Here is a 22,478-nt window from a genome sequence, read left to right as displayed (position 1 = left end):
AATAATATCCTCTGATTATAAGCTTGACCACAAGTCCATTTTCCCTCTGTCCACCCTGGTGTTTGCTCTTCCTTCCCTGCTCAGCCACCTGGCATTTTCCTTACATGGCAAGATTAGAAACATTATTTCACTTTTCCAGTCTGCAGTTTGCTGTGGTCTGAATCATCACCTGCTGTAGTTCTGGAGTGTCTTGTGCAAGCCTATTTTGCCTCAAGGCAGTCCAGAACCTCGTCCTAATCTGCAACACGTCCCTACCCAGAACCCTCTGCAATATGCAATAAAGGGATTCCAAAGTGGATCCTTAACATAGAAGCTGATTTAGAAAGTGTTCCCCACAGACAGCAAGTTTGACAACTGGTGCTCTATAGCATGCTGACAACAGCAGTTACTTATTGTGTAACAACACACATCGCAAAATCTGTTTGAGTTAGCTACAGATAGCTGTTCTCGGCATCCTTTTTATCTGCCAACTAAGGAAAATTTGGGGGACGTGCCCCTTGAGCTCAACAGGGTGTAGGCCAGGTGCTGTTTCTTGCCACCGATGATCGGGAGGTATAACTGGGAACTGAGAATATCTCTTATGACATTGTGTAATCTAGGCTTGATCTAGCACTCACATTTAATCACCCCAGAAGCTGCCTAATTGCTCTGTTTTCTTACTTGGAGAGCAATGTAAATGTGGATAGGGATTCTTCGTAATTGGGTAGTACGTGGGAGTATTGTGCTAACAAGAGAGTCATGAAAGAAGCAATGTCTGTCTTTTCAGTGGCTATAAAAATAACGATATTAATTGAGGGATGCAGCAGCTTTGTGGCTCGTTGGTTGATCTATGGAGGCTTCATCTATTTTATGTAAGCTACAGTGCTGACTTTACATATAGAAATAGTTGAGAGGAACACTGCCTACAGATTCATACTGAAAAACTTTTATTATCCAGGAGACCAGGAATATATGACAACCACAACTGTCTTAGTGTAACATAAGATAATAATCTGTTTAAGTTTTAAAACAGGAATGCTGGAAGGGCTCTACTTTTGGATTTGTCACTAATAGCCTGTCTTATGACAAACGAGAATAAAATTTGACTATCCACCACTCTCAAGAACCCTGGCTTTCAGGAGGTAATCTTTGTCAAAACTTTGCTGCAAGATGTTATCTATTTTTATTAATTAACCAGGTATTCTTTGTAAAATAAAAATAAAAATCCAAGTGCCCAATTAAACAGCTTCTGCATATTTGAAACACCTAAACACACAAAAAGGTATTTGACAGTTCCCGATGCATCAAGGTAATTCAAGCTGTTTCTGTAAAGTGAGCTATATCAGGGGAAGAATAAGAGTATTCAGAAAAGTTTGTGTTATTAAATGACAGACTTTGCTTTGTGGAGTCTGGCCAAACAAATTAAAACCTCAGGTCTGAGTTTCTTTATGTTCAGGCTTATTAACAGCTGTAAATAAAGCAGAAAGAACTAAACATCGTTTGGAAGAATAGATGCCTTTTTCAGACTATTTAAAGAAATATAGTATGATGAATTTGAGAGCAGGATTTGAGCTATGAGCAACAGACGTAATTATATTATAATGTTGTGGTTACAATTTGATAGATAGAAGATAGGGTGCAGCAGAAGGGGAGAGACAACAACTCCATGGAAAAAGAGGTGGGAAGTTGACAAAAATAAGAGAAAAGATGAAACTTTGCTATGACTGCATATGTTAAAAATGTTGAAACTTAATAAAAGACAATTTAAAAAAGAACTAAACATCAGTCGGCACAGTGGTCTGAATGTCAGACTAGGACTTGAGAGAAACAGGCTCAATTCCCTGCTCAGCTATGGAGCAAACTGGATGGCTCTCAGACTAACTTCTCTATTGTTGTGAGGATGAAATGGGGGGAGTTGCCAGACGTTCTTTTGGGTAGTCAGGCCTCATACAGGGTCTTCCCTTTCTCCCTAATCTAGCTGCTATTTCTTCTAGTGGGTTGCTTTGCTTTATATCTGTAAGGCTGCACCAATCATAGCCATCATGGCAGAACTTCTGCTAGAGCATTCTCTACTCCCGTTGGCCATTTCTTGACTTCTGTGGTTGCTCAGGAAGCAGCCAAGCCTCTTCCTACTGTTTGTCCTTACCCTCTTTTTTTGCATCCCAACTCTCCCCACCATTATGTGTAAAAGGAAAAGGTCAACCTGGATGGTTAAGTCCAGTCAAAGGCAGTCACCGACAATGTACCAACTTGGTGTTACTCTAAGTAAAGCAGAGTGTCAGATGGGAAAGCTGTCAGCTGCCAGCCCATCCCAGCAGGAAAGTGATTGTGAAGGTTTTCTGGACTTTGTTGGATCCTTCTTGCCTTTCCTCAGTTGCCATCATTATTTCTTCCCTGCGTATTACTGTCAAAATCATGCTTCGGGGCTGGGAAACCACTTTACCAATCTGTTCTCAGGGTGAAATAGCATGAAAACCAGATGCTTTTTAGTTTTAAAGAACTCCATGTGGAAACATTTCTTAAAAGTAAAAGGAAGGACGTCCCTTAAAACAGAGTTGCCATACGTCTGGTATTCAGCCCCCTTGAGCAGTGGGCGGAAATTGCCGAAATGTCCAGGAAAATCAGGACATATGGCAGGCAGCCCATGCCGGTAGTGTAGATTTTGGTGATTTCCATTAAAAATAGCTCAAAAGCTCATTTTGTTGTTGTTGAGATTTCGCCAAAAAATGTTCAACAACTCTTGTGTCCAGATTTTTACTTTTTTAAATATGGCAAGCCTACTTAAAAGCAGAACCAGGCTACCATTTCAGCCACTGGCAGCCAAGCTGCTCAGCTTCCTGTCCTTCAGGAAAGCCAAGTGGAAGATTGTCATGAGGTAACTCCTCAGAGGCAGGCTTTTCCAGATCAGGAAGCATAGGAAGAATATTTACTAGAAAGTGGGGGTGGAACCCCACAGTATTGGTGGTCACCTCGCAAGAATAAGGTAAACTCAATCCTCCAGACACTGAAATGATACATTCTGAAGTGCCTAGCAAATGAAGCAGAATAAACAGGCCTCATTCAGGAGGGAAGAAAATGTTTGAGTAACTGGAGGACATGTTTTGGCTCAACAAAAATAAGGATGATGTTGAGTTTCCCTCCTCCTCAGTTGCTGCTCTGCAGCAGTGCCATCTTCCTACTCATTAGACAACCTCACCAGCAGCTGCTCCCTGTGAATATTCAAGATGCCTTTTTTTGTTGTGGTGGTTCTGATTTTGAATCTTATCTGGGCCATTTTCCTTCCCCCGCTCCTCATGCTTTAAATAAAGAATCGCTCTGAGTAGCACAGCATTCCCATTAACAGCAAAGCAAGTTTAATGGAACAGAAGACGATCTCTGCCTGAGATGTGACTATTTATTCAGCAGGAGTTAGGGACCTTTTAAAACCTGAGGCCCATATTTTTCACATGCAGCCTTCTGGGGACCACAGTGCTGGATTGGGCCAGGGGCAAAAAGTAGGTGGAGCAACATAGACAACTCCTACAGTAGGTACATTCTCAATTCAATATGCAGTCCGTGGCCCCTTCAAAAGAACACTGGTTCCATATTAAAATGGTAGTGAAAGCTGAATGGACTAGTTTTAATTCTGACTTTCAAGATCACCCCCAAGAACAGAAAATATTGTGTTACAAAGAGGGAGATCCCTAAAGATGATGCTTGAGAAAAACGATTTCCACTGGACGCTCCTGTCTACAATTACATTTTTGTATTGAATGAAAGGGATGGATATGAGCCCATCTGGTTGGATTATGTGGATTTTATTTTAGGTGTGTTTTTTAATTTACTCAAAAGTCTGAACTGTTGGGATGTATCGTATATAGGACTTCTCTTTCTGCAGGAGAAGTTGTTCAAAGGAACATGAGAATCACTAAAGAATTCTAGAGTATGACAACCGGTTGCTGGATCTGGGGCAAGTTTCTGGACAAAGGAGATTATGTGCCTGGAGTAATGGTGAAGTTGTATTTACAGGTTACAGATGACACTGCTGACCTCTTTGATCCCTGGAATGAGAGTGTTATTACCTGAAGCTCAGAGAGTCAGCATCCATGCATTCTGACCCATGACTCCAAAAGGTCCCAAAAGCTACAGGGCTTGGGGCTATAATAACAAGTTTTTCCAAAACAGTATGGGAAATTTAACATCCTTGAGTTGTTTTTGTTCCTTATTTCAGTCTTCTATCAGAAGCAGAAACTTGTACAGCTTGAAAACTTGGAGGGGAAATAGAAACATCTAGTGGAAATGGATTTCATTTCCGGCAAACATTTTCTTATATAACCCTTACATGTGTGGCAGCCAACATGCAAAGGCATGATGATGATGATTAAAATAGTGATTGTACCAAATGTTAAAAGCAGTAAGATGGAAGCATGCTGTAAAAAGCAGGACCTTCACTTTCAAGGTAAAATCAGAAGTTATGAGCATCAGGATTATTTCTGAAGATTTTGGGCTCCTACTGAGATCCTTTCCTGTTTCTTACTATCATGTTTGGAGTAAATGCACTGAAATCAATGGGATTTCAGATACACACTAACTTAAGCCTTATTGATTTCAGTGAGTCTGCTTTAAGCATGAGCAAGTCTGAATCCAACTGATGTGGCCTCCTGATACCAATGCATTTTGAATATCTCTGGATCCATCAGCCATTGCAAGCAGCAGTGTGGAAACACAGCCCCATGATTTCCTGCATGTTACAGAGATGCAGCTGTTTGGGTGACATCCCCATGTTTCTAATACCTTGTGGGCCCACGTCCACATCACAAAAGTTGGCAGGTTTCTTTGCTAGATATCACTGAGTGCATATATACAGAGCGGGTGGTGCTGTGGGTTAAACCACAGAGCCTAGGACTTGCTGATCAGAAGGTCGGCGGTTCGAATCCCCGTGACAGGGTGAGCTCCCGTTGCTCAGTCCCTGCTTCTGCCAACCTAGCAGTTCAAAAGCACACCAAAAAGTGCAAGTAGATAAATAGGTACCACTCCGGCAGGAAGGTAAACGGCATTTCCGTGCGCTTCTCTGGTTCGCCAGAAGCAGCTTAGTCATGCTGGCCACATGACCCGGAAGCTGTACACCGGCTCCCTTGGCCAATAAAGCGAGATGAGCGCCGCAACCCCAGAGTCGGTCACGACTGGACCTAATGGTCAGGGGTCCCTTTACCTTTACCTTTTAAAGTTATAATATGAAGTGAAACATCCATCTCATTTTTTCTCTCATTTAATTTGGGTTTACCATTTCCATGCTTTGTGTTTTTTTTACCTTTCGGATTTTCAGCAGAAATGGTGGCCCTGGGTTAAATAATGGGGGTTAGTATTTTGATGAGGACACTGCACAAAACCTGCATGCATGAGCAGTATTAAGCCCCAAACAAACTGCAGCGCGGAAGCACCTCAAGTTTTCAAAAAATGTACTGTAAATCCCTGTAGGCCAGTGCTCATTGGAATTGGAGGCAGGGAGGCAAACACAAGGTGACAAGTGCCGCCAACTAATTCTAGTTTTGTCTCCACCCTCCTCCCTTAAGCAGACAGGCAGAAACCCCTCTGTATTAGGTAAGGAGGCAGGTGCACTTGGAGGAACGGAGACTGATGTTGATGGATCAGTGCCCCACGTTACCTAATAGAACAGCCTCCAATACCTGTATGCTGCTGCTGTTTCTTTTATTTAAAAAAATCATGTTTATTTTCCAGTGGTTTTTAATTGATCCTTAATTTTACTGAAGAGAAAAACATTCCTTTTTTTATTTTATGTCAAATTCATGCTGTGCATATTTATCCTTCCTGTAGGTGGGTTTGGAACACCAGTCCTGTTTCCCCCATGCATTAGTTGTGTTAGATTTGCTTACTAGTCTTATTATATTTGTTTAACTGTTCTTCAGTGTACAAGCCTGCCATATGTCTGCTTGGATTATGAATTTTACAACACTGTTAGGGTTCTGTATAGTGTCATAATGCACTCTTCACTGATCTTTTATCACCAAAGGCCCCAGCCATCCATTGAAGGCTGAAACTGGCAGACTATTTAGTGTGCCCTAAGTATAACTTTGAGACAGCAGGAGCTGGTGCTTGCTGTAATTATGCTCTCCCAATTGTGGAATCTGCTCCCTATTGAGACTAGAAGAGCAGCATCTGTTGCAACATTTAGGCTAAAATTAAAGAGGTGCACAAATTTGCTGATGCATTTAACTGTAGGGAATTGTTTTAATTAAAATGTTTGAATATTTGGGTTCTTTTCATCCAAAAGATAAGACTAGAAAATGAAGTCAAATGGCGGGAATTCATATGGCTATAATTAATGACAGAGTGTCATGAGTGGGATGGGCAACAGGGGCTATCTTTGAAGAGCATTCTCATTTGAGAGGCTCAAAGTTAAACTGGGCCATTTTAGAAAACGTGTAATTCTGCCCCCCCATATTATTTGCTAGTTAGTATTGTCCTTTATCTTCTTTCGATAACATTCCCAAGAGCAAAGGAACAGTAAGGAACTCCAACAACGAGTGATCTATGCAAGAGACAACATTTTATGCATGTAATTTATGTCTCACACTTCTACCCATTTGGGTTCTGAAGCTGTCTTACTTCCCTGCACCATGCCTAATAATAATAATAATAATAATAATAATAATAATAATAATATTTCTTATCACCCACTTTTTCCCACAGGAGTTTCCTCACAATAAACACAAAATGCAGCCATCATAAAACCACAAGTAAAATAAAATCTGCGTTCAAACTAAAAAAATATGAAGTGGCAGGCATATCAAATTCAGCAGTACTTTAAGCTAATGAACTTCTCTCCATTTCTAAACCAAAGGCCTGTATAGATAAAAGCTATGAATTCAACTTCCGCAGGGATGGAATTCCACAAATGGGGCACTGCCTGGTGTGTGTGTATGATTAATGAATGTGTGCCTTACAGTGGTGCCTCGCAAGACGAAATTAATTTGTTCCGCAAGTCTCTTCGTCTTGCGGTTTTTTCGTCTTGCGATGCACGGTTTCCCATAGGAATGCATTGAAAATCAATTAATGCGTTCCTAGGGAAACCGCCTTCAGACCAGGTCCGGGGACAGTCTGTCCCCGGACCTCTTCTGAAGGCTGGGGGGGGGGGGACAAGGGCTTTTCTTCCCACCCCAAGCATTTTAAAAAACCCCGGGACAGCGGAGGACTTCTCCGCTGTCCGGGCAATCTTAAAATGCTGGCGGGCGGCATTTTAAAATCGCCCCGGGACAGCGGAGGACTTCTCTGCTGTCTGGGGCGATTTAAAAGCCCCAGGGAAGGCAGGCAGGGGGGACAAAGACTTTCGCCCCCCGCCCGCCTTCAGAAGGTGTTCCCGCCCCCCCCTGCCCGGTTTCGCAGCAGCGCTCCGAAGCCCGCGGCTGGGGCAGGTGTTCCCGCCCCCCCACCCCACTTCGGAGCAGCGTTCCGAAGCGGGGTGGCTGGGGCAGGTGTTCCCGCCCCCCCGCCCAGCTTCGCAGCAGCGCTACGAAGCGGGGTGGCTGGGGCAGGTGTTCCCGCCCCCCCCGCCCGGCTTCGCAGCAGCGCTACGAAGCCCGGTGGCTGGGGCAGGTGTTCCCGCCCCCCCACCCCGCTTCGGAGCACCGTTCTGAAGCGGGGCGGTGGGGGAAGGTGTTCCCGCCCCCCCCGCTTCGGAGCACCGGGAGAAGCAATCTCCCCGCAGCCGCTTGCTTCAAAAGAGGTCCGGGGGCAGCGGGAAGTGCTTCCCGCTGCCCCCGGACCTCTTTTGAAGCAAGGGGCGGTGGGGAGAAGCGATCTCCCCGACGCCCCTTGCTTCAAAAGAGAAGACCCGCTGTCCCCGGGGCAAGCTTCGTTTTGCGAAGCAAGCCCATAGGGAAATTCGTCTTGCGAGGCAACTCGAAAACGAAAAAACCTTTCGTTTTGCGAGTTTTTCGTCTCGCGAGGCGTTCGTCTTGTGGGGTACCACTGTATAAAGAAATCTAGTGTTATGATAAAAGTAAGTTGATAAAACAAAAAGACTTAAACAAAGAAAAAAACACAACTGAGTGCATGTCTACATAAAATACATTGTATAACATTCATGATGCATTTCCTTCATCCCAAAATCACCACTGCCATTCCTCGCGTATTTGGGATTAAGGGGCATGGCTTCCATCCATGCAGATCAAACTCCTCATTTTTCCAAATTAGAGCATTTTTTCCAAAGCTAGACTGAAAATCTTTGTATCTCTTTCAGAAACAAGAAGCACCAAGGACCTTTCTCGCCCTTTTCTTATGTCTGTATCTAAACTTAGCCTTACTTTGATTCTTAGTCCAACTCACAACCCCTTACTAATTGCTGTGAGACCTTAGGGTATGATGCTGAGTTCAGGTACCAATGAGGAAAATACTTTCATCTTGGCTTTGCAGAGTTTCTTGGTTTGAACTTATCTTTAATCTTGGTTTCTGGGGCCATCTTTTGCTGTTGGCTCAACTGCTTCATCCCTTGCCACGCAGTCCCTTCCTGAGAATCCTAGAAATGGCATAATTGAGAAGTTAATCTATCTTATTAAATGAGAGAAGTTCACTATGGCAAACATTCAAAGTTCACATTAAGCAGGCATCTTAAGGTTTTTAGAGGGACGTGGGTGGCGCTGTGGGTTAAACCACAGAGCCTAGGACTTGCCGATCAGAAGGTCGGCGGTTTGAATCCCTGCGACAGGGTGAGCTCCCGTTGCTCGGTCCCTGCTCCTGCCAACCTAGCAGTTTGAAAGCACCTCAAAGTGCAAGTGGATAAATAGGTACCACTCTGGCGGGAAGGTAAACGGCATTCCCATGCGCTGCTCTCGTTCACCAGAAGCGGCTTCGTCATGCTGGCCACATGACCCAGAAGCTGTACGCCAGCTCCCTCGGCCAGTAAAGTGAGATGAGCGCCGCAACCCCAGAGTCGGTCACGACTGGACCTAATGGTCAGGGGTCCCTTTACCTTTACCTTTAAGGTTTTTAGAAGCTTCTGAGTTGATTTTTACTCAGCCCTTTTTTTCTTGTTACCTTCCAGTTGTTTAAGCACCTTTCTTATGATGTCTATCCATGTTATCTTAGCCATACATTACTGATGTTTTGCTGATATGTGGAAGCTCAACAGAACACCCAAATGGATGGGAATGCATAAAATCCCCATTGCAAGTTGATCTACCATCAACTGCCCTCTAGGAAAGAGCCTGGTGACTTTTAAAATATGTTAATATTGTTGCCTATGTTCTTAAAGTACATAATTTACAATGGTTGTAATGCTAGGGTAGGTCCAGTTCTGGCAGAAACCACATAGAGTAGTGCAGTAGCCCTGGGGGTCTAGTCCTATTTCTATTTCTTATTCTTGTAGTCCTATTTCTTTCTTGTAGTGGCTACTACATCCCTACCCATTACTTCCACCTAAACATTAGGAAGAACTTCCTGACAGTAAGAGCTGTTCGACAGTGGAATTTGCTGCCAAGGAGTGTGGTGGAGCCTCCTACTTTGGAGATCTTTAAGCAGAGGCTTGACAACCATATGTCAGGAGTGCTCTGATGGTGTTTCCTGCTTGGCAGGGGGTTGGACTCAATGGCCCTTGTGGTCTCTTCCAACTCTATGATTCTATGATTCTATGCTTATATTGCACCTGGGGCAAAGGTCCCAGATTCCCACTATCTTACTTGGTCTCCTCAGAGTAGGGGAACTGCCTGCTAAATTCCAAGTCTACTGCTTGGCAACTTCAGCCTGTCTCCCCTTCTGCTTTCCCAGCCTAGAGGACAACCAGCCCTTGAATGTGTTTTAGAAACCCCTCCAAAAGCCCAGTCTATAAATCCAGTTCAGCAGTTTGTTCAAAAACAGTATATGTAATAAGGAAGAGGGAAGAAATAGCAATTATGCAGCTCAGAACTGAAATAAAACACTATGCCAGTACATTGGTCAAACTAGTCATACACTAATCCAAACTGACTTTAGCTGATCCACTTCCTTCCCTTGCAGATACCTATTTCCACTTTCAGGCCAAGGGAGTCGGTGTTTGTCCACAGACTACTTTCTGGGTCATGTGGCCAGCATGACTAAACCATTACTGGCACATGGAGGACCATGACGAGTGTCAGAGTGCATGGAAACGCTGTTTATCTTCACGCTGCAGCCATACCTATTTATCTACTTTCACTGGTATGTTCTTGAACTGCTAGGTTGGCAGAAGTTGGGACAGAGCAAAGGCAGCTCACCCCGTCGCACGGATTCGAACTGCTGACCTTCCAGTTGGCAAACCCTAGAGGCTCAGTGGTTTAGACCACAGTGCTACCTGCATCCCTACCCATCTATTACCCTGCAGAGGAGTTGAAATGCTGGATTTATCTATGTGGTGAACGCCCTCAGATAACCACTGTCATGGAACTGGCATCGGAGACCAGCAGAGAGAGAAGTCGCCCCGATAGTGCAGGAGAGGGAACCAGCAAGGAGAGAGAGAGGGTTTCCGAGGGGGAAGGGAATCAAGGTTTCCTGCTTGGCAGGGGCTGTTTCCTGCTTGGCAGGGGGTTGGACTCGATGGCCCTTGTGGTCTCTTCCAACTCTATGATTCTATGATTCTATTCTAAGGTGACACCAAGAAGGAAGGAGGGAATGAGAGCACTTTGGAGGGAAGGCTCAGGGACTCTTCCAGTGAGATCAGCGGGGAGAGTGCCGGACCACCACTGGGCACGCCTACTCTGCGCAGAAGGCTTCCGCGCAGAGAGGCTAGGCGGAGACTGGCTGTCAAGGAATTCTTATGTTGGAAAAAGTTTAGGAAACACCCACTAACGGATTCTGCCAGTGACTGAAGCAGACGCACAGGAGTGCGCTTCAGTTAGGGAAAGGTTTAAACAAACAAGCAGTTTAGGGAAGTCGGTGACTTACACACAAGCAACTACAATTCCCATTACAACCACCTTCCAATGCATCACATAGTAAGCTTTCAAGCTGTTTTGTGGATTTACATGCTAGAAAAGAAACGAAAAACAACAAATTCCAGTCAATCATGCATGCATTCACTTTATCATTTGCGATCTCATTCATCCACCTAGCTAGCTTTTCATTATTATCTTCATCTTAATTTTGCAACAGGAGTTGAAGGGACTATACAGGCTTTGCTTATATTCTGACACCCTCCCCAACACTTTATATAGAGTTTGGGTTGTATAAACAATGCTCTTGGTAAGTATCTTACTGTAGCAAACCTAGCCCTGTAGGGGAGTTCAGCCTAACCTTTCAGAAGTTTCTTCAGATCCTGCCCCTCACTGTCAAATATTCTGGTATCCTCAATTGGTTTTTCATTCCTTTTTATGTTCCTTCTTTTTAAAGTTCCCCCCTCTTTGCTGTATGTTTTCCTTCTGTCTTCTCCTGCTGTTCTTATTATCTCGGGTCCCACAGGTATCCAGCTTAGTTTCTTTGTTTCCTCTGTTTGACTAGTAGCATTTCTGCTGCTCCCCCTCACTATGTCTCAGATTCGCTTCCAGTGTTTGCTTTCCTTCTAATCAATTCCTTTCTTGTTCAAAAGGAAGGTGCCTCCCAATTGTTCTGCAGATTCTTTCCCCCTATTGTGATGAAGCAGCTAAGTGCCTCTTGCACATTCCCTGTCATGCATTCGTCTCCCTCTCTGCCTTTTTGGTGATATGGGAGGAAAGACAATGTCAGGGAGGGGGAAGCCCTCTGACATTAAGAGACAGTGTGGCATGCTTGCTAAATAAAGATGTCAGCAACTGCCTACCTGACCAGAAACTAATGAGGTGTTGTATGGAATTACTAGAGAGAGGGCCTTCTCTCTCCCCAGAGAGGCCTGCGTGGTACCTGAATTGGGACCCTTTCATAGAATCATAGAATTGTACAGTTGGAAGGGACCACAAGGGACATCTAGTCCAACCCCCTGCAATGCAGGAATTTTTCACCCAATGTGGGGCTTGAACCCACTACCCTGAGATTAAGAGTCTCATTGTGGCGTTTGCCCATTCCTTGTGATTATGTTTGTACAGGGGGATGGAAATGGTTAATGTAGATTGACCAATGAGAAAGCTCAGAAGCGGAGCCTACCTGGGTTTTGAGGCTCAGCCCAGGGGTTTTACCATTGGGAGATAGGGGAGTCAGAGTCAGACAGAGCGAGTAAAAGTCAAACAGAGCGGTTGTGACAGAGTGAGAGACAGGAATAGAACTGAGAGAGAAGAGTGTGGCAGTGTGAGATAGTGCCACATCTAGTTAAGGGCGTGCATTTCAGAAACCGTTCTGAACATATTTAAAACTTGTTTGTTCTTCAATAAACTTTAATCTTCATTGTTGACTTTACAACCTGACTGAGACTCAGTATTTCACCAGAAGAAACGTGGTTGGTGGCAGCAGAATAATAAAGCAGCGGTGTACAGGTCAATAGTCCATGAAACGACCGGGGGCTCTGTACGAATGCCACACTCATGCTCTACCGACTGAACTATCTCACTAAAGATCTTTTAATTTCTCCCAGTCCCAAGATCTTTTAGGACAGTATCCTGTTGCTGTTGTTGTTGTTGTTGATGATGATGATGATTCTTATTAAATTTGTATACTGCACTTCATCCCAAGATCACGGGGTGGTTCACAGCATAAAAAATATAAAATAAAAGCACAAAATACACAAGAAAAACAAGAACATAAATAAAATAAACCCATAACCCCTCCCCCAATTCATTCATCCCATCAGTACAAGGATTTTCACATGTGCAATCCCCTCTTGTCCCTCCCCCCACAATCTACTCTGGATGGTTGTGGGAACTTCTAGAACAGATTTAGGAGGAGTGTGGGTGGAGGGGGAAGTCCCATTGTTCAAGCAGAAATCCTTGTACTACTCAGCACTACTTTGGATACAACCCTTAGGCTGGGTATACACTATACCTACAAAGCACATTCAAAGCATGTTATTTCCCTCAAAGAATTCTGGGCACTGTAGTTTGTCAAGGGTTGCTGGGAATTGTAACTCTGTGAGGGGTAAACTACAGGTAGAACTGAGAAAAGGTTCAGGAAAGGGCAATGGAAATAATCAAGGGACTGGAGCAACTGAGACAACCCTGCTCATAGACTTTTGACATAACCCCATGGACAGTAATTTCAGTGGAGAATCACAGTCATAGATTTGTAGTCTGAAGTGACCCTGATGGTCATCTAGTCAAACTACCTGCAATGCCGGAATCTCACCTGAAGCATCCATGACAGATGGCCATCCAACCTCTGCTTAAAAACCTCCAAAGAAGGAGAGTCCACAGGCTTCTGAGGAAATCTGTTCCCCTGTCAAACTGCTCTTGCTGTCAGAAAGATTTTTTCTGATGTTTAGTTGGAATCTCCTTTCTTATAGCTTCAAGTCCTACCCTCCAGAGCAGGAGAAAACAAGCTTGCTCCATCTTCCATGTGACATACCTTTAGATATTTGAAGATGGCTATCATATCTCCTCTCAGTCTCCTCTTTTCCAGGCTAAACATACCCACTTCCTTCAGCCATCCCCCATAAGGCTTGGTTTCCTGACCAAGCATACACATTCATCTGTGTTGCGAAATGTTGAATAATCAACTGCTGAGATATCAGATTATGTACACGCATATGTGAGCCAGCTCTCATGGTTTCTGTTGAATAATATTCAGAATCCAAAGTTGTGACACTGGTCAGTATGTTCCACCAGCCAAGCAGTTCTTCATTGGTATAGCAAGTCTGGTATTTGGGTCATTAGTATTAAGTTTCTTTGTAGCCAATTTACATTTTGTTTTTCATTAAGCAAGTCTCTAACAGATTGCTATTGATGCTGGTGTTATTTTTATTCACCATATTTATACTAACACATTAACAGCATGCTTCATTTAGCATATGTAGAGCTAACATGTTCCTGCTACAGTTAACTAAACTGAGAACAGTTGTTTTTAATTACACATTTGCTGCGATTTCTTTAAACTGCTTTCAGGTTTCTCAGCAGACTTGCACTTTTTTTGAAAGGATAATCAGTGATGGGAGAGAGTGTCCAATAAGTTGTCCCTCAAAATCTCCCTCAATCAATAGGGATCCACAACCATAAGAAATATTATGGGTCCTTTTGAAAGCCTTTCATCTCCAAACAACCCAGTTTTGCATAGGATTTCACTACAGGGAAAATTTGGTGGCAATCTAAATATGAACATTCGTAGGAAAGTATTGATCAACCTTTCTGGCCCATATAAATTTATTTATTAAATAGTCATTTCTGCCCCATTTCTACATTAATCTGTGACTGGGGTGGGGCGATCTGAGAAAAAATAGGTTTTAAAATGCATTTAAAATTTATTGTGTGTGTGTGTGTGTGTGTGTGTGTGTGTGTAATATACTTTGATTGATGGGACTTATTGCATTTCTATACTGCTTTCCATTTGAATAAATCCCAAAGTGGCTTACAAGAAACAGTTATGGCACAAGTAATATGCTATAATTGACAAGCATCAATAAAACAATTACAAATAATTATAATCTCTAAAACCATCCTAACAAAAAAGCTTAAAAGAAAGCTGAACTTTATTATATTCACCCACTCACTCCGTAATCTTACACTCTGCTCAGTTTATTAAAATACACAGCCAGCAGACCAGAGAACCCTGATTCAATAGAAACACCTACAAACAGAAGCTGACTATAGCAAGCACCAAGACTTCCACCCACCAATCACATATAGGTGTGTTCATTGACAGCAGTTCTACTCTCATGCAGGCTGCTGTCCCCAAAATTAATTTCTCAGAGAGAGAGCTTGGGATAAATGCTCCATCCTTTTCCTTGTACATGTTTCTAAATGCATTTCATCCAAAACTGCATTTTAGCCACATTTTTGGGACACATTTTGAGCAAAGAACTAAAACGCAAAATTCACAGAGTGCAAAATTGAAAGGATAACTACATTCCAGTCTGCTCATTAGTCCATGATCTGCAGGTCACGGCATTTCACATAGTAATTTGAAGAAACATAATTCCTTAAGCATCCCTAGTTAAGTGCTCCCTTCCTCCAGAAATTGCTTTAGTTTTATGTTGCCTAACTAGGAACCTCATGCTTCACTTCAGCTGAAATTTAGTAGCCCAGTTCCACAAACAAAGATGAGGTGCTGAATGTGTTTCCTGACTACACCCTTTCAGACTCACTAGATTGAATTTACTCCCCATGCATATCCCCCCCTCCCCAGATACAGAAAACTTGCATGTCAAGGGGAACGCTAGACTAGAGACTAATCTCGCAACATAAAATAAAATTGTGAATTCGCTGTAGCGAGATCCCACCTTCACTTTGGTACAGCTGTGAAGCAGGTTCCACCCATCGACCATTTGTGATAATTATGCCTATAACTATTTTACGCATGACAACTGAGGTTCAGGGGCAGCTTCATTACAGTCATACCTCGTGTTGCGTTCCGCTCTAGTTACAGACTTTCAGCTTACGAACATGGCAAAGCCAGAAGTGTTTACTTCCGAGTTTGCCGCCCGTGCATATGCAGAAGCGATCTGCGTGCTTCACGCATGTGCAGAGGTGCTCTAGTTGCGGACTGTTTGCACCCTGAAACGGATTAAGGGGGAAACTGTGGCCCTCCATATGCTGTTGGTCTACAGTGCTCATGGGCCACAGTGGCAGCAGCTGATGGGATTTGGAGTCCAATATCCAGTGGACCACAGGATAACAATAACAATAACAATTTATTATTTATATCCCACCCATCTGACTGGGTTTCCCCAGCCACTCTGGGCAGCTGAATATTAAACAGAATATTAAAAACATGATAAAACATCAAACATTAAAAACTTCCCTAAACAGGGCTGCCTTCAGATGTCTTCTAAAAGTCAGATAGTTGTTTATTTCCTTGACATCTGATGGGAGGGCGTTCCTCAGGCCAGGCGCCACTACCAAGAAGGCCCTCTGCAGGGTTCCCTGTAACCTCACTTCTTGCAGTGAGGGAACCGCCAGAAGGCCCTCGGCACTGGACCTCAGTGTCCGGGCAGAACAATGGGGGTAGAGACGCTCCTTCAGGTATACTGGGCCGAAGCCCTTTAGGGCTTTAAAGGTCAGCACCAACATTTTTAATTTTGCTCGGAAATGTACTGGGAGCTGATGTTGTTCTTTCAGGACTGTTGCAATATGGTCTTGGAAGCCACTCGCTGCTGCATTCTGGATTATTTGTAGTTTCCGGGTCACCTTCAAAGGTAGCCCCACGTAGAGCGCATTGCAGTAATCCAAGCAGGAGATAACCAGAGCATGCACCACTCTAGTAAGACAGTCTGTGGGCAGGTAGGGTCCCCCAGATGGAGCTGGTAGACAGCTGCCCTGGACACAGAATTAACCAGCGCCTCCATGAACAGCTGTGAGTCCAAAATGACTCCCAGGCTGCACACCTTCAGGGAATCCCCTGCATCATTCAGTAGAATTCTGGATCCAGAAAAGTGATGTGAAGGTCCCTCCCTTTGCTAATAGAATGGCTGACCAGTATTATGGAGATCATTGTGCTCTTCAGATCATTGCACCAGCAGGAGGTTTACCAGATGCAATGATACCCCTCTTCTGTGCACTCTTCTGTGGAGGTTCTCCTGCACCTCCAAAGCAGGTGGTGGGTGCAGGGAGATTGGAAGGAAGCCCCATGCACTAACATCTTCATTTCAGCAGTATACTTTAAGACAGATGGGCAGGGGTTCATTTTGTTGCTTCTATTAACACACACTGGAGTCAGAAACCCTTGCTGATCTACTGCAAATCACCGGAAGATCTATTAGTAGACCCAGATCATCCTTCTGCCCATTCCTAAGCTAAAATCACATTTGCAATTTGGAAAATGTGTAAGTCACAACTTCACATGTTACAACAGAAGTGCAAAAAGAAAAGAAAAAAAAGGAGGAGGAGGGAATATTTGAGTCATTTGTACATCTTTGCTGCAGTTAATTTTACAGAATCATAAACCTGTAAATATGTTTTAGTAAAATCTGCTCTACCTCCAGGACAGATTTAATGCTTCCTAAATATATATTGCTGGAAATCGCAGCAGGTGAGAAGGCAATAATTTTGATTTGCTATGGGGTGGAGGGATCCTCCGTTTCAACTTTGCTGCAGAAGGAGCTCGAGTTATTTAACTAGCTCTGCTTCCCAACTTTCATGAGCACCACCACTGCCGAAACTGATAATGCTCTAACGAAACAAGGCAGTAAATGCTCTGTTGTCAAGACTGCCTCTGTGTGAAAAGAAGCAAGGGGGGGGGGAGAGAAAATCAATGCCTACAAAAATCCAAAAGGACAAAGAAGTAGAAATTAAAAACACAGCAGCCATTTTACACAATACAAACTAAAACATAACACCAGAAGAGAGGGGGAAGAAAGTGCAATTGCAGCATTATCTTGGGCCCATAGTTGGTCAAATTCTTATACAATTACTTTCTATATAACCATTTGGCTGTATGACTAATTTAAAGTAAATTCTGAATTCACATCCATCATGTTGAACTAGCAAGGGGGCATGTCATTGTGTTCTAGGAATCATTTTTCTTCCCCCTTTTCCTGAAAAACCCTTCCCTTAGGTGACCATGTGGGATATCCAGCCATAGCCAACATGCTTAAGTCTAATTAATGCATACAGAGATTAATACCACAGAGTAAGCTGTCCTGCTCAGCTAGGTCACTCCCCCTTACCTTGGGAGTATCAAATCTTTGTTCTTCTGTTCTACCATGTGAACTTTACCAGTAAGGAGGTGTAAGCTGGATGCTCCAAGCTTAGTCTGAGTGGCTTAAGTAAGCCATCTTTGTGTTTCTATACAATTTAGAAACTGTTGCTGCTTTGGAACCTGTTTTACTGCCTGCCATTTCTTGCTGCTGTGTGGAAAAGCACATGAATCTGACCTTTGAAGAGTTTGTAAGTAAACCGTTTTTAACTTACCAAACATGTGGTCCTTTTCTATGCCAAGAGAAGTGGAGAACTTTGGAAGCAACATAGAAAAGGGTAATGTTTGCATTTCTGCTTCTTTTTCTCTTTCTTACTCTATCCTCATTTAACTCTCATGTTGGTACCGGTATTGCTTTGTAGCATGTAGTTGCATCCTTACTTTCCTCCTTATGCCAGTTTGGCTCCACAGGTGTCCATCTGGTACTCTTTCTTCTCCATGGTTGGCATTAGTTCCTTCCTGTCTTTATTACCCCTTGGGTTCCACTGAATTTTCTATTTTTGCAGTAAACTGCATACTCTTATTCTAATATATGGTATGTTATCTTGTTGCTAACTTTGTCTCATGACGCAGCCTGACTGTTGTCTAAACACCCGAGAACACATCCTTCCTGAACATTCATTGTTAAGGACAGGTGTATAAACCCAGTAGCACCCCCTACCAGCATATATGTGGCCACTAAAAACCAGCCCAAAGAAAATAACTTGCAACACAAAAGATACTCAGGTTTTGGTAACTGTTCAAATGAAGGGACTGCCACAGCTGAAGGGGAAATCGCTTCACAATCATGTACAATTGCTGCCCAGGCATGGCACCAGAAGATAAAACACATGTTTGAAAATAGAGTAAATCAGCATCTCTCCGTGCTCAGCACCAGAAGGAATCTGTCTGCAATGCTGGAGAGAGAAATAAATAGAATCCACACTACATGATCCTCATCTGGGAAATAAGCGTGTGGTCCTCTTTAATGAAGTGTATGGCTGAGATGCAGCCTCACGAATGTCAACAAAGCTAACCCCAGCTAAAATTAAGACTACAACTTGAGACTATTATTGGAAACAACAACAACCCAAACAATCAATCAGAGGTCACTGGTATCACATATCTGTCATATTTAAGTGAATCTACAGTTACGGTTCTCCTAGTGGTTAAGTTAAATCTTCCATTTCTGAGTGCCTGTCAATGCACATGTCATGTCAGTGCACATGTCATGTCAGTCAAGAGTGCTTTTCTAAAGGCTCCTCACAGAGATGTTTCCAAGAGGAGAAGCAAGGCAGAAGCTGCTGGAAGAAACCATCACACAACTCTTCAAGTAAGAAAACCTCTTCAGACATGTCTCTCCTTTGCGTTACTCTGAAACAATTGCAGGGAGGACAGGTGAGAAAGAATGGGGCATTTCCTGCATTGCAGGGGGTTGGACCAGAAGACAGTTTCAGTCCTTTCCAGTTCTACAATTCTATTATTTGCATGGTTAGCAGCATCCCTGGATGCTCTAGCCACCATATACAGCATCCAAGGCCTCACCAGTTATGATGGGAGGAGTTATGATCATGGCTTGTTCCATAAATTAATTAGGCATTATGTCAAGGAGTTCTTTCTGCCCATGAATTTCATCAGATGACCCTGAGTGCTAGCTTATGTGAGGGAAGAAGAAAAACCTCTCGCTATCGACTTTCATGGTCCACTGCCATCTCTGTTCCAAACCCATAACCTGCCAAGTGGTTCTCATATTTCTAAATCACTCAGAAGCTTATTTGGACACTAAGTAGTATATAAATTCATCATCCAAAAATGCCTCAGTTGCTTTGGCCTTTTCTCGAAAGAGGATGTGGCCGTTTTTGTCATCCTTGTCTTCACCTTTTCCAGCTATATGATGTCCAGAAATGTACATAGTATTTCACATGCAGTTATACCAAAATATATGCATAAAGTCATTTTAATGTTTGTTTGTATTTTACTGTGAACCACTGTCATCCTCTGACGGAGGGTGCTATATAAATATGATAATTAAATAAAAATAACACCACCTTTATTTTTAAACAACCAGTCTCCTAATATTCCCTAGTACAGGACCTGCATTTTTACAGACCGAGTTCATATCGACCTGACAGCAACCAACTGGCCTACCACAGACTGGGCTCTCCCTATGAAAAGCAAGCCAAAAAGGGAGACTTATTTGCTGCTTTCTACAACACCCTACCTACAATATACCCATTCTTTTCATTGACAGAAGAATAATTTCCAATGCGGGTTCCAGCATTTTAAAAACAACATCACTGTCATTAACATCAGCAACATAGGAGTAATTTAACAATTAAACTAGCTAAACATACCCCTTCATTCCTTGCCTTAACTAGGATGCTAACAATGTGACTATGAGGAATGCCTCAGAGATACCAGGGCAAGGAGAGTATAATTAAAAAGGGACAGCAAATCTAATCCCCATCCAGACTAAAGAGAGGCTAAATGGTCCCCCCCCCATGAATTACTAAAGTATACCTGAAGGAGCATTTCCACCCCCATCGTTCTGCCCGGACGCTGAGGTTCAGCGCCGAGGGCCTTATTATTATTATTATTATTATTATTATTATTATTATTATTATTATTATTATGTTATGAACCATTATTTCATCATCAATGTAATTTTTCCCCAAAAGCCTTCTCACACTTAGTGTGTGCCATGATTTGTTACAGTGATAAAATCAAACTAGAAATAAGCAGCAAGGCTTTTTCGTATATATTTGCCCCTACTCCAAAGAAGAAGATCCAGGGAGAATGTACTACACCATTCGTATCCTGGCGCATTGTGACCAAATGCAGCTGACAGTTCATCCTATAAGTTCACATGTCTAATAGATCAGAGGTTGTTACAAATAGTAAAACACTGAATTGGAATGGTTGCTTCTGAAGCTGACATTGGAAATTCAAAGATCTCATTAACTTAGGACAATCTTTCAACATAGGTTTGGGTAAGTTTCTTTTTAGAAGCTGGCAAAAAAATTCTCCAGCCCCCTAGGCCATATTCAAAGAGGGAATATCCTCTCTCAACTCCACTTGGTTCTCCTGAGGTGAACCTTTCAAAGTCCACAGGGCATCGCGTGGCTTAATTCATCCCAATAGCAATTTCAGCTGGGTACTGTGCAATTCATCATCTCCTCTCCTGAAACTTTTCAGGAAGGCAGCAAACTTGCTTGGCATTTGGAAACTTCTAGGACATTCTCCTCCTTCCCCGCCTCTCCTGATAGTTGCTGGAGTGTCTAACCTATGTGACATTGCAAGCTGAATAATTTATATAACAAAACAATGACAACAAGGTCAAAATGAGCATATGAGTTTTACAATAGGGAACATTCAGTGACATGATGTCGAGCAAGATACAGCTCTGAATGTAAAATGATGCTGTTTTGCCATATGTCTCACTGTCGCTAAATGAGCACTGGTGTGCCCCAGTGTACTTAGGAACTTTGGAAATAAGAAGCACAAAGATTATATGATTAAAGGGCCAAGACAGACAAGATAGCATTAGTCTTATTTCTCACAGTACAAAACCTTAGGTGGAATAATTTACATCCCTTACCTTCAGGTATTGTCTGAAGGAACAACACAAGGCCACAATCCTGCTGAAACCACATAGGTTTGGGTTGGGTCAGTGCCTGGTGGGACACCTCATCATATGCTAACTTTGAGTTCCATGATGGAAGAAAGATGAGATATAAATAAAAGAGGTGTCAGAGCTCACCATTAACTTCTTCCTTGTTCTCTTAGAATGGCAATGGCACCTACCTGAGAGGTGCCAAAGCTGAGCTCTTGTGAGCTCAGGCTAAAGAGAAGCCCTGAATATAAATAAAAGAAGTAAACGTCACAGGAGATTTCATGTTGTGAAACTCTCATGCTCATCTCGACCTCCTTCTGTCCTGTTTTGTCATTTGTCTGTTCAAAAAAGGAATAATTCAGCTCGCAGTGACATGGGTTCTCATAACCTGGAACATCCAACTCCCAATAGACTGTAATTTACTCACAGTATTTGTGAGCTTTTTTTTTTAGGAAGCCAAAGTTGTGGAGCTTTTTTAGGAAAGGCAGAGTTGGTTGTTGTTTTTTGCTTCTTTTGCTTCTTTGTAAGGAGATCGCTGAGGGGCCAGAGATCTACCAGGAACACCCCGTGATCTACTAGTAGATCGCGATCTACCTGTTGGACATAACACTATAATCTTCTAACACCATAAGCATACACCATTGGCAAAACAGGATATGACATTTTCTCCCGTCTTAAAATGTGGATGCATGCCATATCAGCAAGTAACCAGTAAAGAACTAGGTAGGTCAAAATCTCAAAGGTCTTTCCTGTGTCTAGCAGCAGGCTTTGAAAATGGGCTGCTTTGCCCAGTGCTGCTGCACAAAATTTGGCTAAACATTTGACAAATTTCAAGGGAAGCCAGAATAATTCCAATAAGATGAGCAAACTTTAACCCACCCTTAGTTTTGTGCATGATAGAAAACAGCAGGGGAGCTGGTAGACTTTGTGCAATCATATTCTATATTAGATACACAGAAGGTAAATCCTTTTTATTACTTGCACCTGGGTTTTTATCTTACATTAGAAAGGTGCTTCAAAACCTACCTGTCCTTCTTTGTTTCAAGGTACCCTCAAATACAACATCTGCTGTGACATACTGTGTCAAAGCTAGAAGAACTGGATACCATGGAGACTCAATTTTGTGTAGGTGTTTATAGCAAAAGGCAGACTTCTTTCTAAATCCACATCAGATTATTTTGCTTGGGTTTTTTTTTTTTTGGTTGAACTGCCA

At 42.9% G+C, this 22,478-nt stretch overlaps 1 long non-coding RNA gene across 1 annotated transcript in view; it reads left to right on the top strand.

Annotated features, from left to right (window-relative positions):
- The window catches only part of LOC309542848, a 680,556-nt gene that overhangs the window by 596,574 nt on the left and 61,504 nt on the right, over window positions 1-22,478 (top strand). The gene's annotated exons all lie outside the window — the stretch shown is intronic.

This window comes from Podarcis vaucheri, assembly GCF_965113315.1.
Source record: "Podarcis vaucheri genome assembly, chromosome: 1".
NCBI lineage: Eukaryota > Metazoa > Chordata > Lepidosauria > Squamata > Lacertidae > Podarcis > Podarcis vaucheri.
Note: the sequence above shows the minus strand (reverse complement) of the source record. Positions and strands in the feature narration are given on the sequence as shown.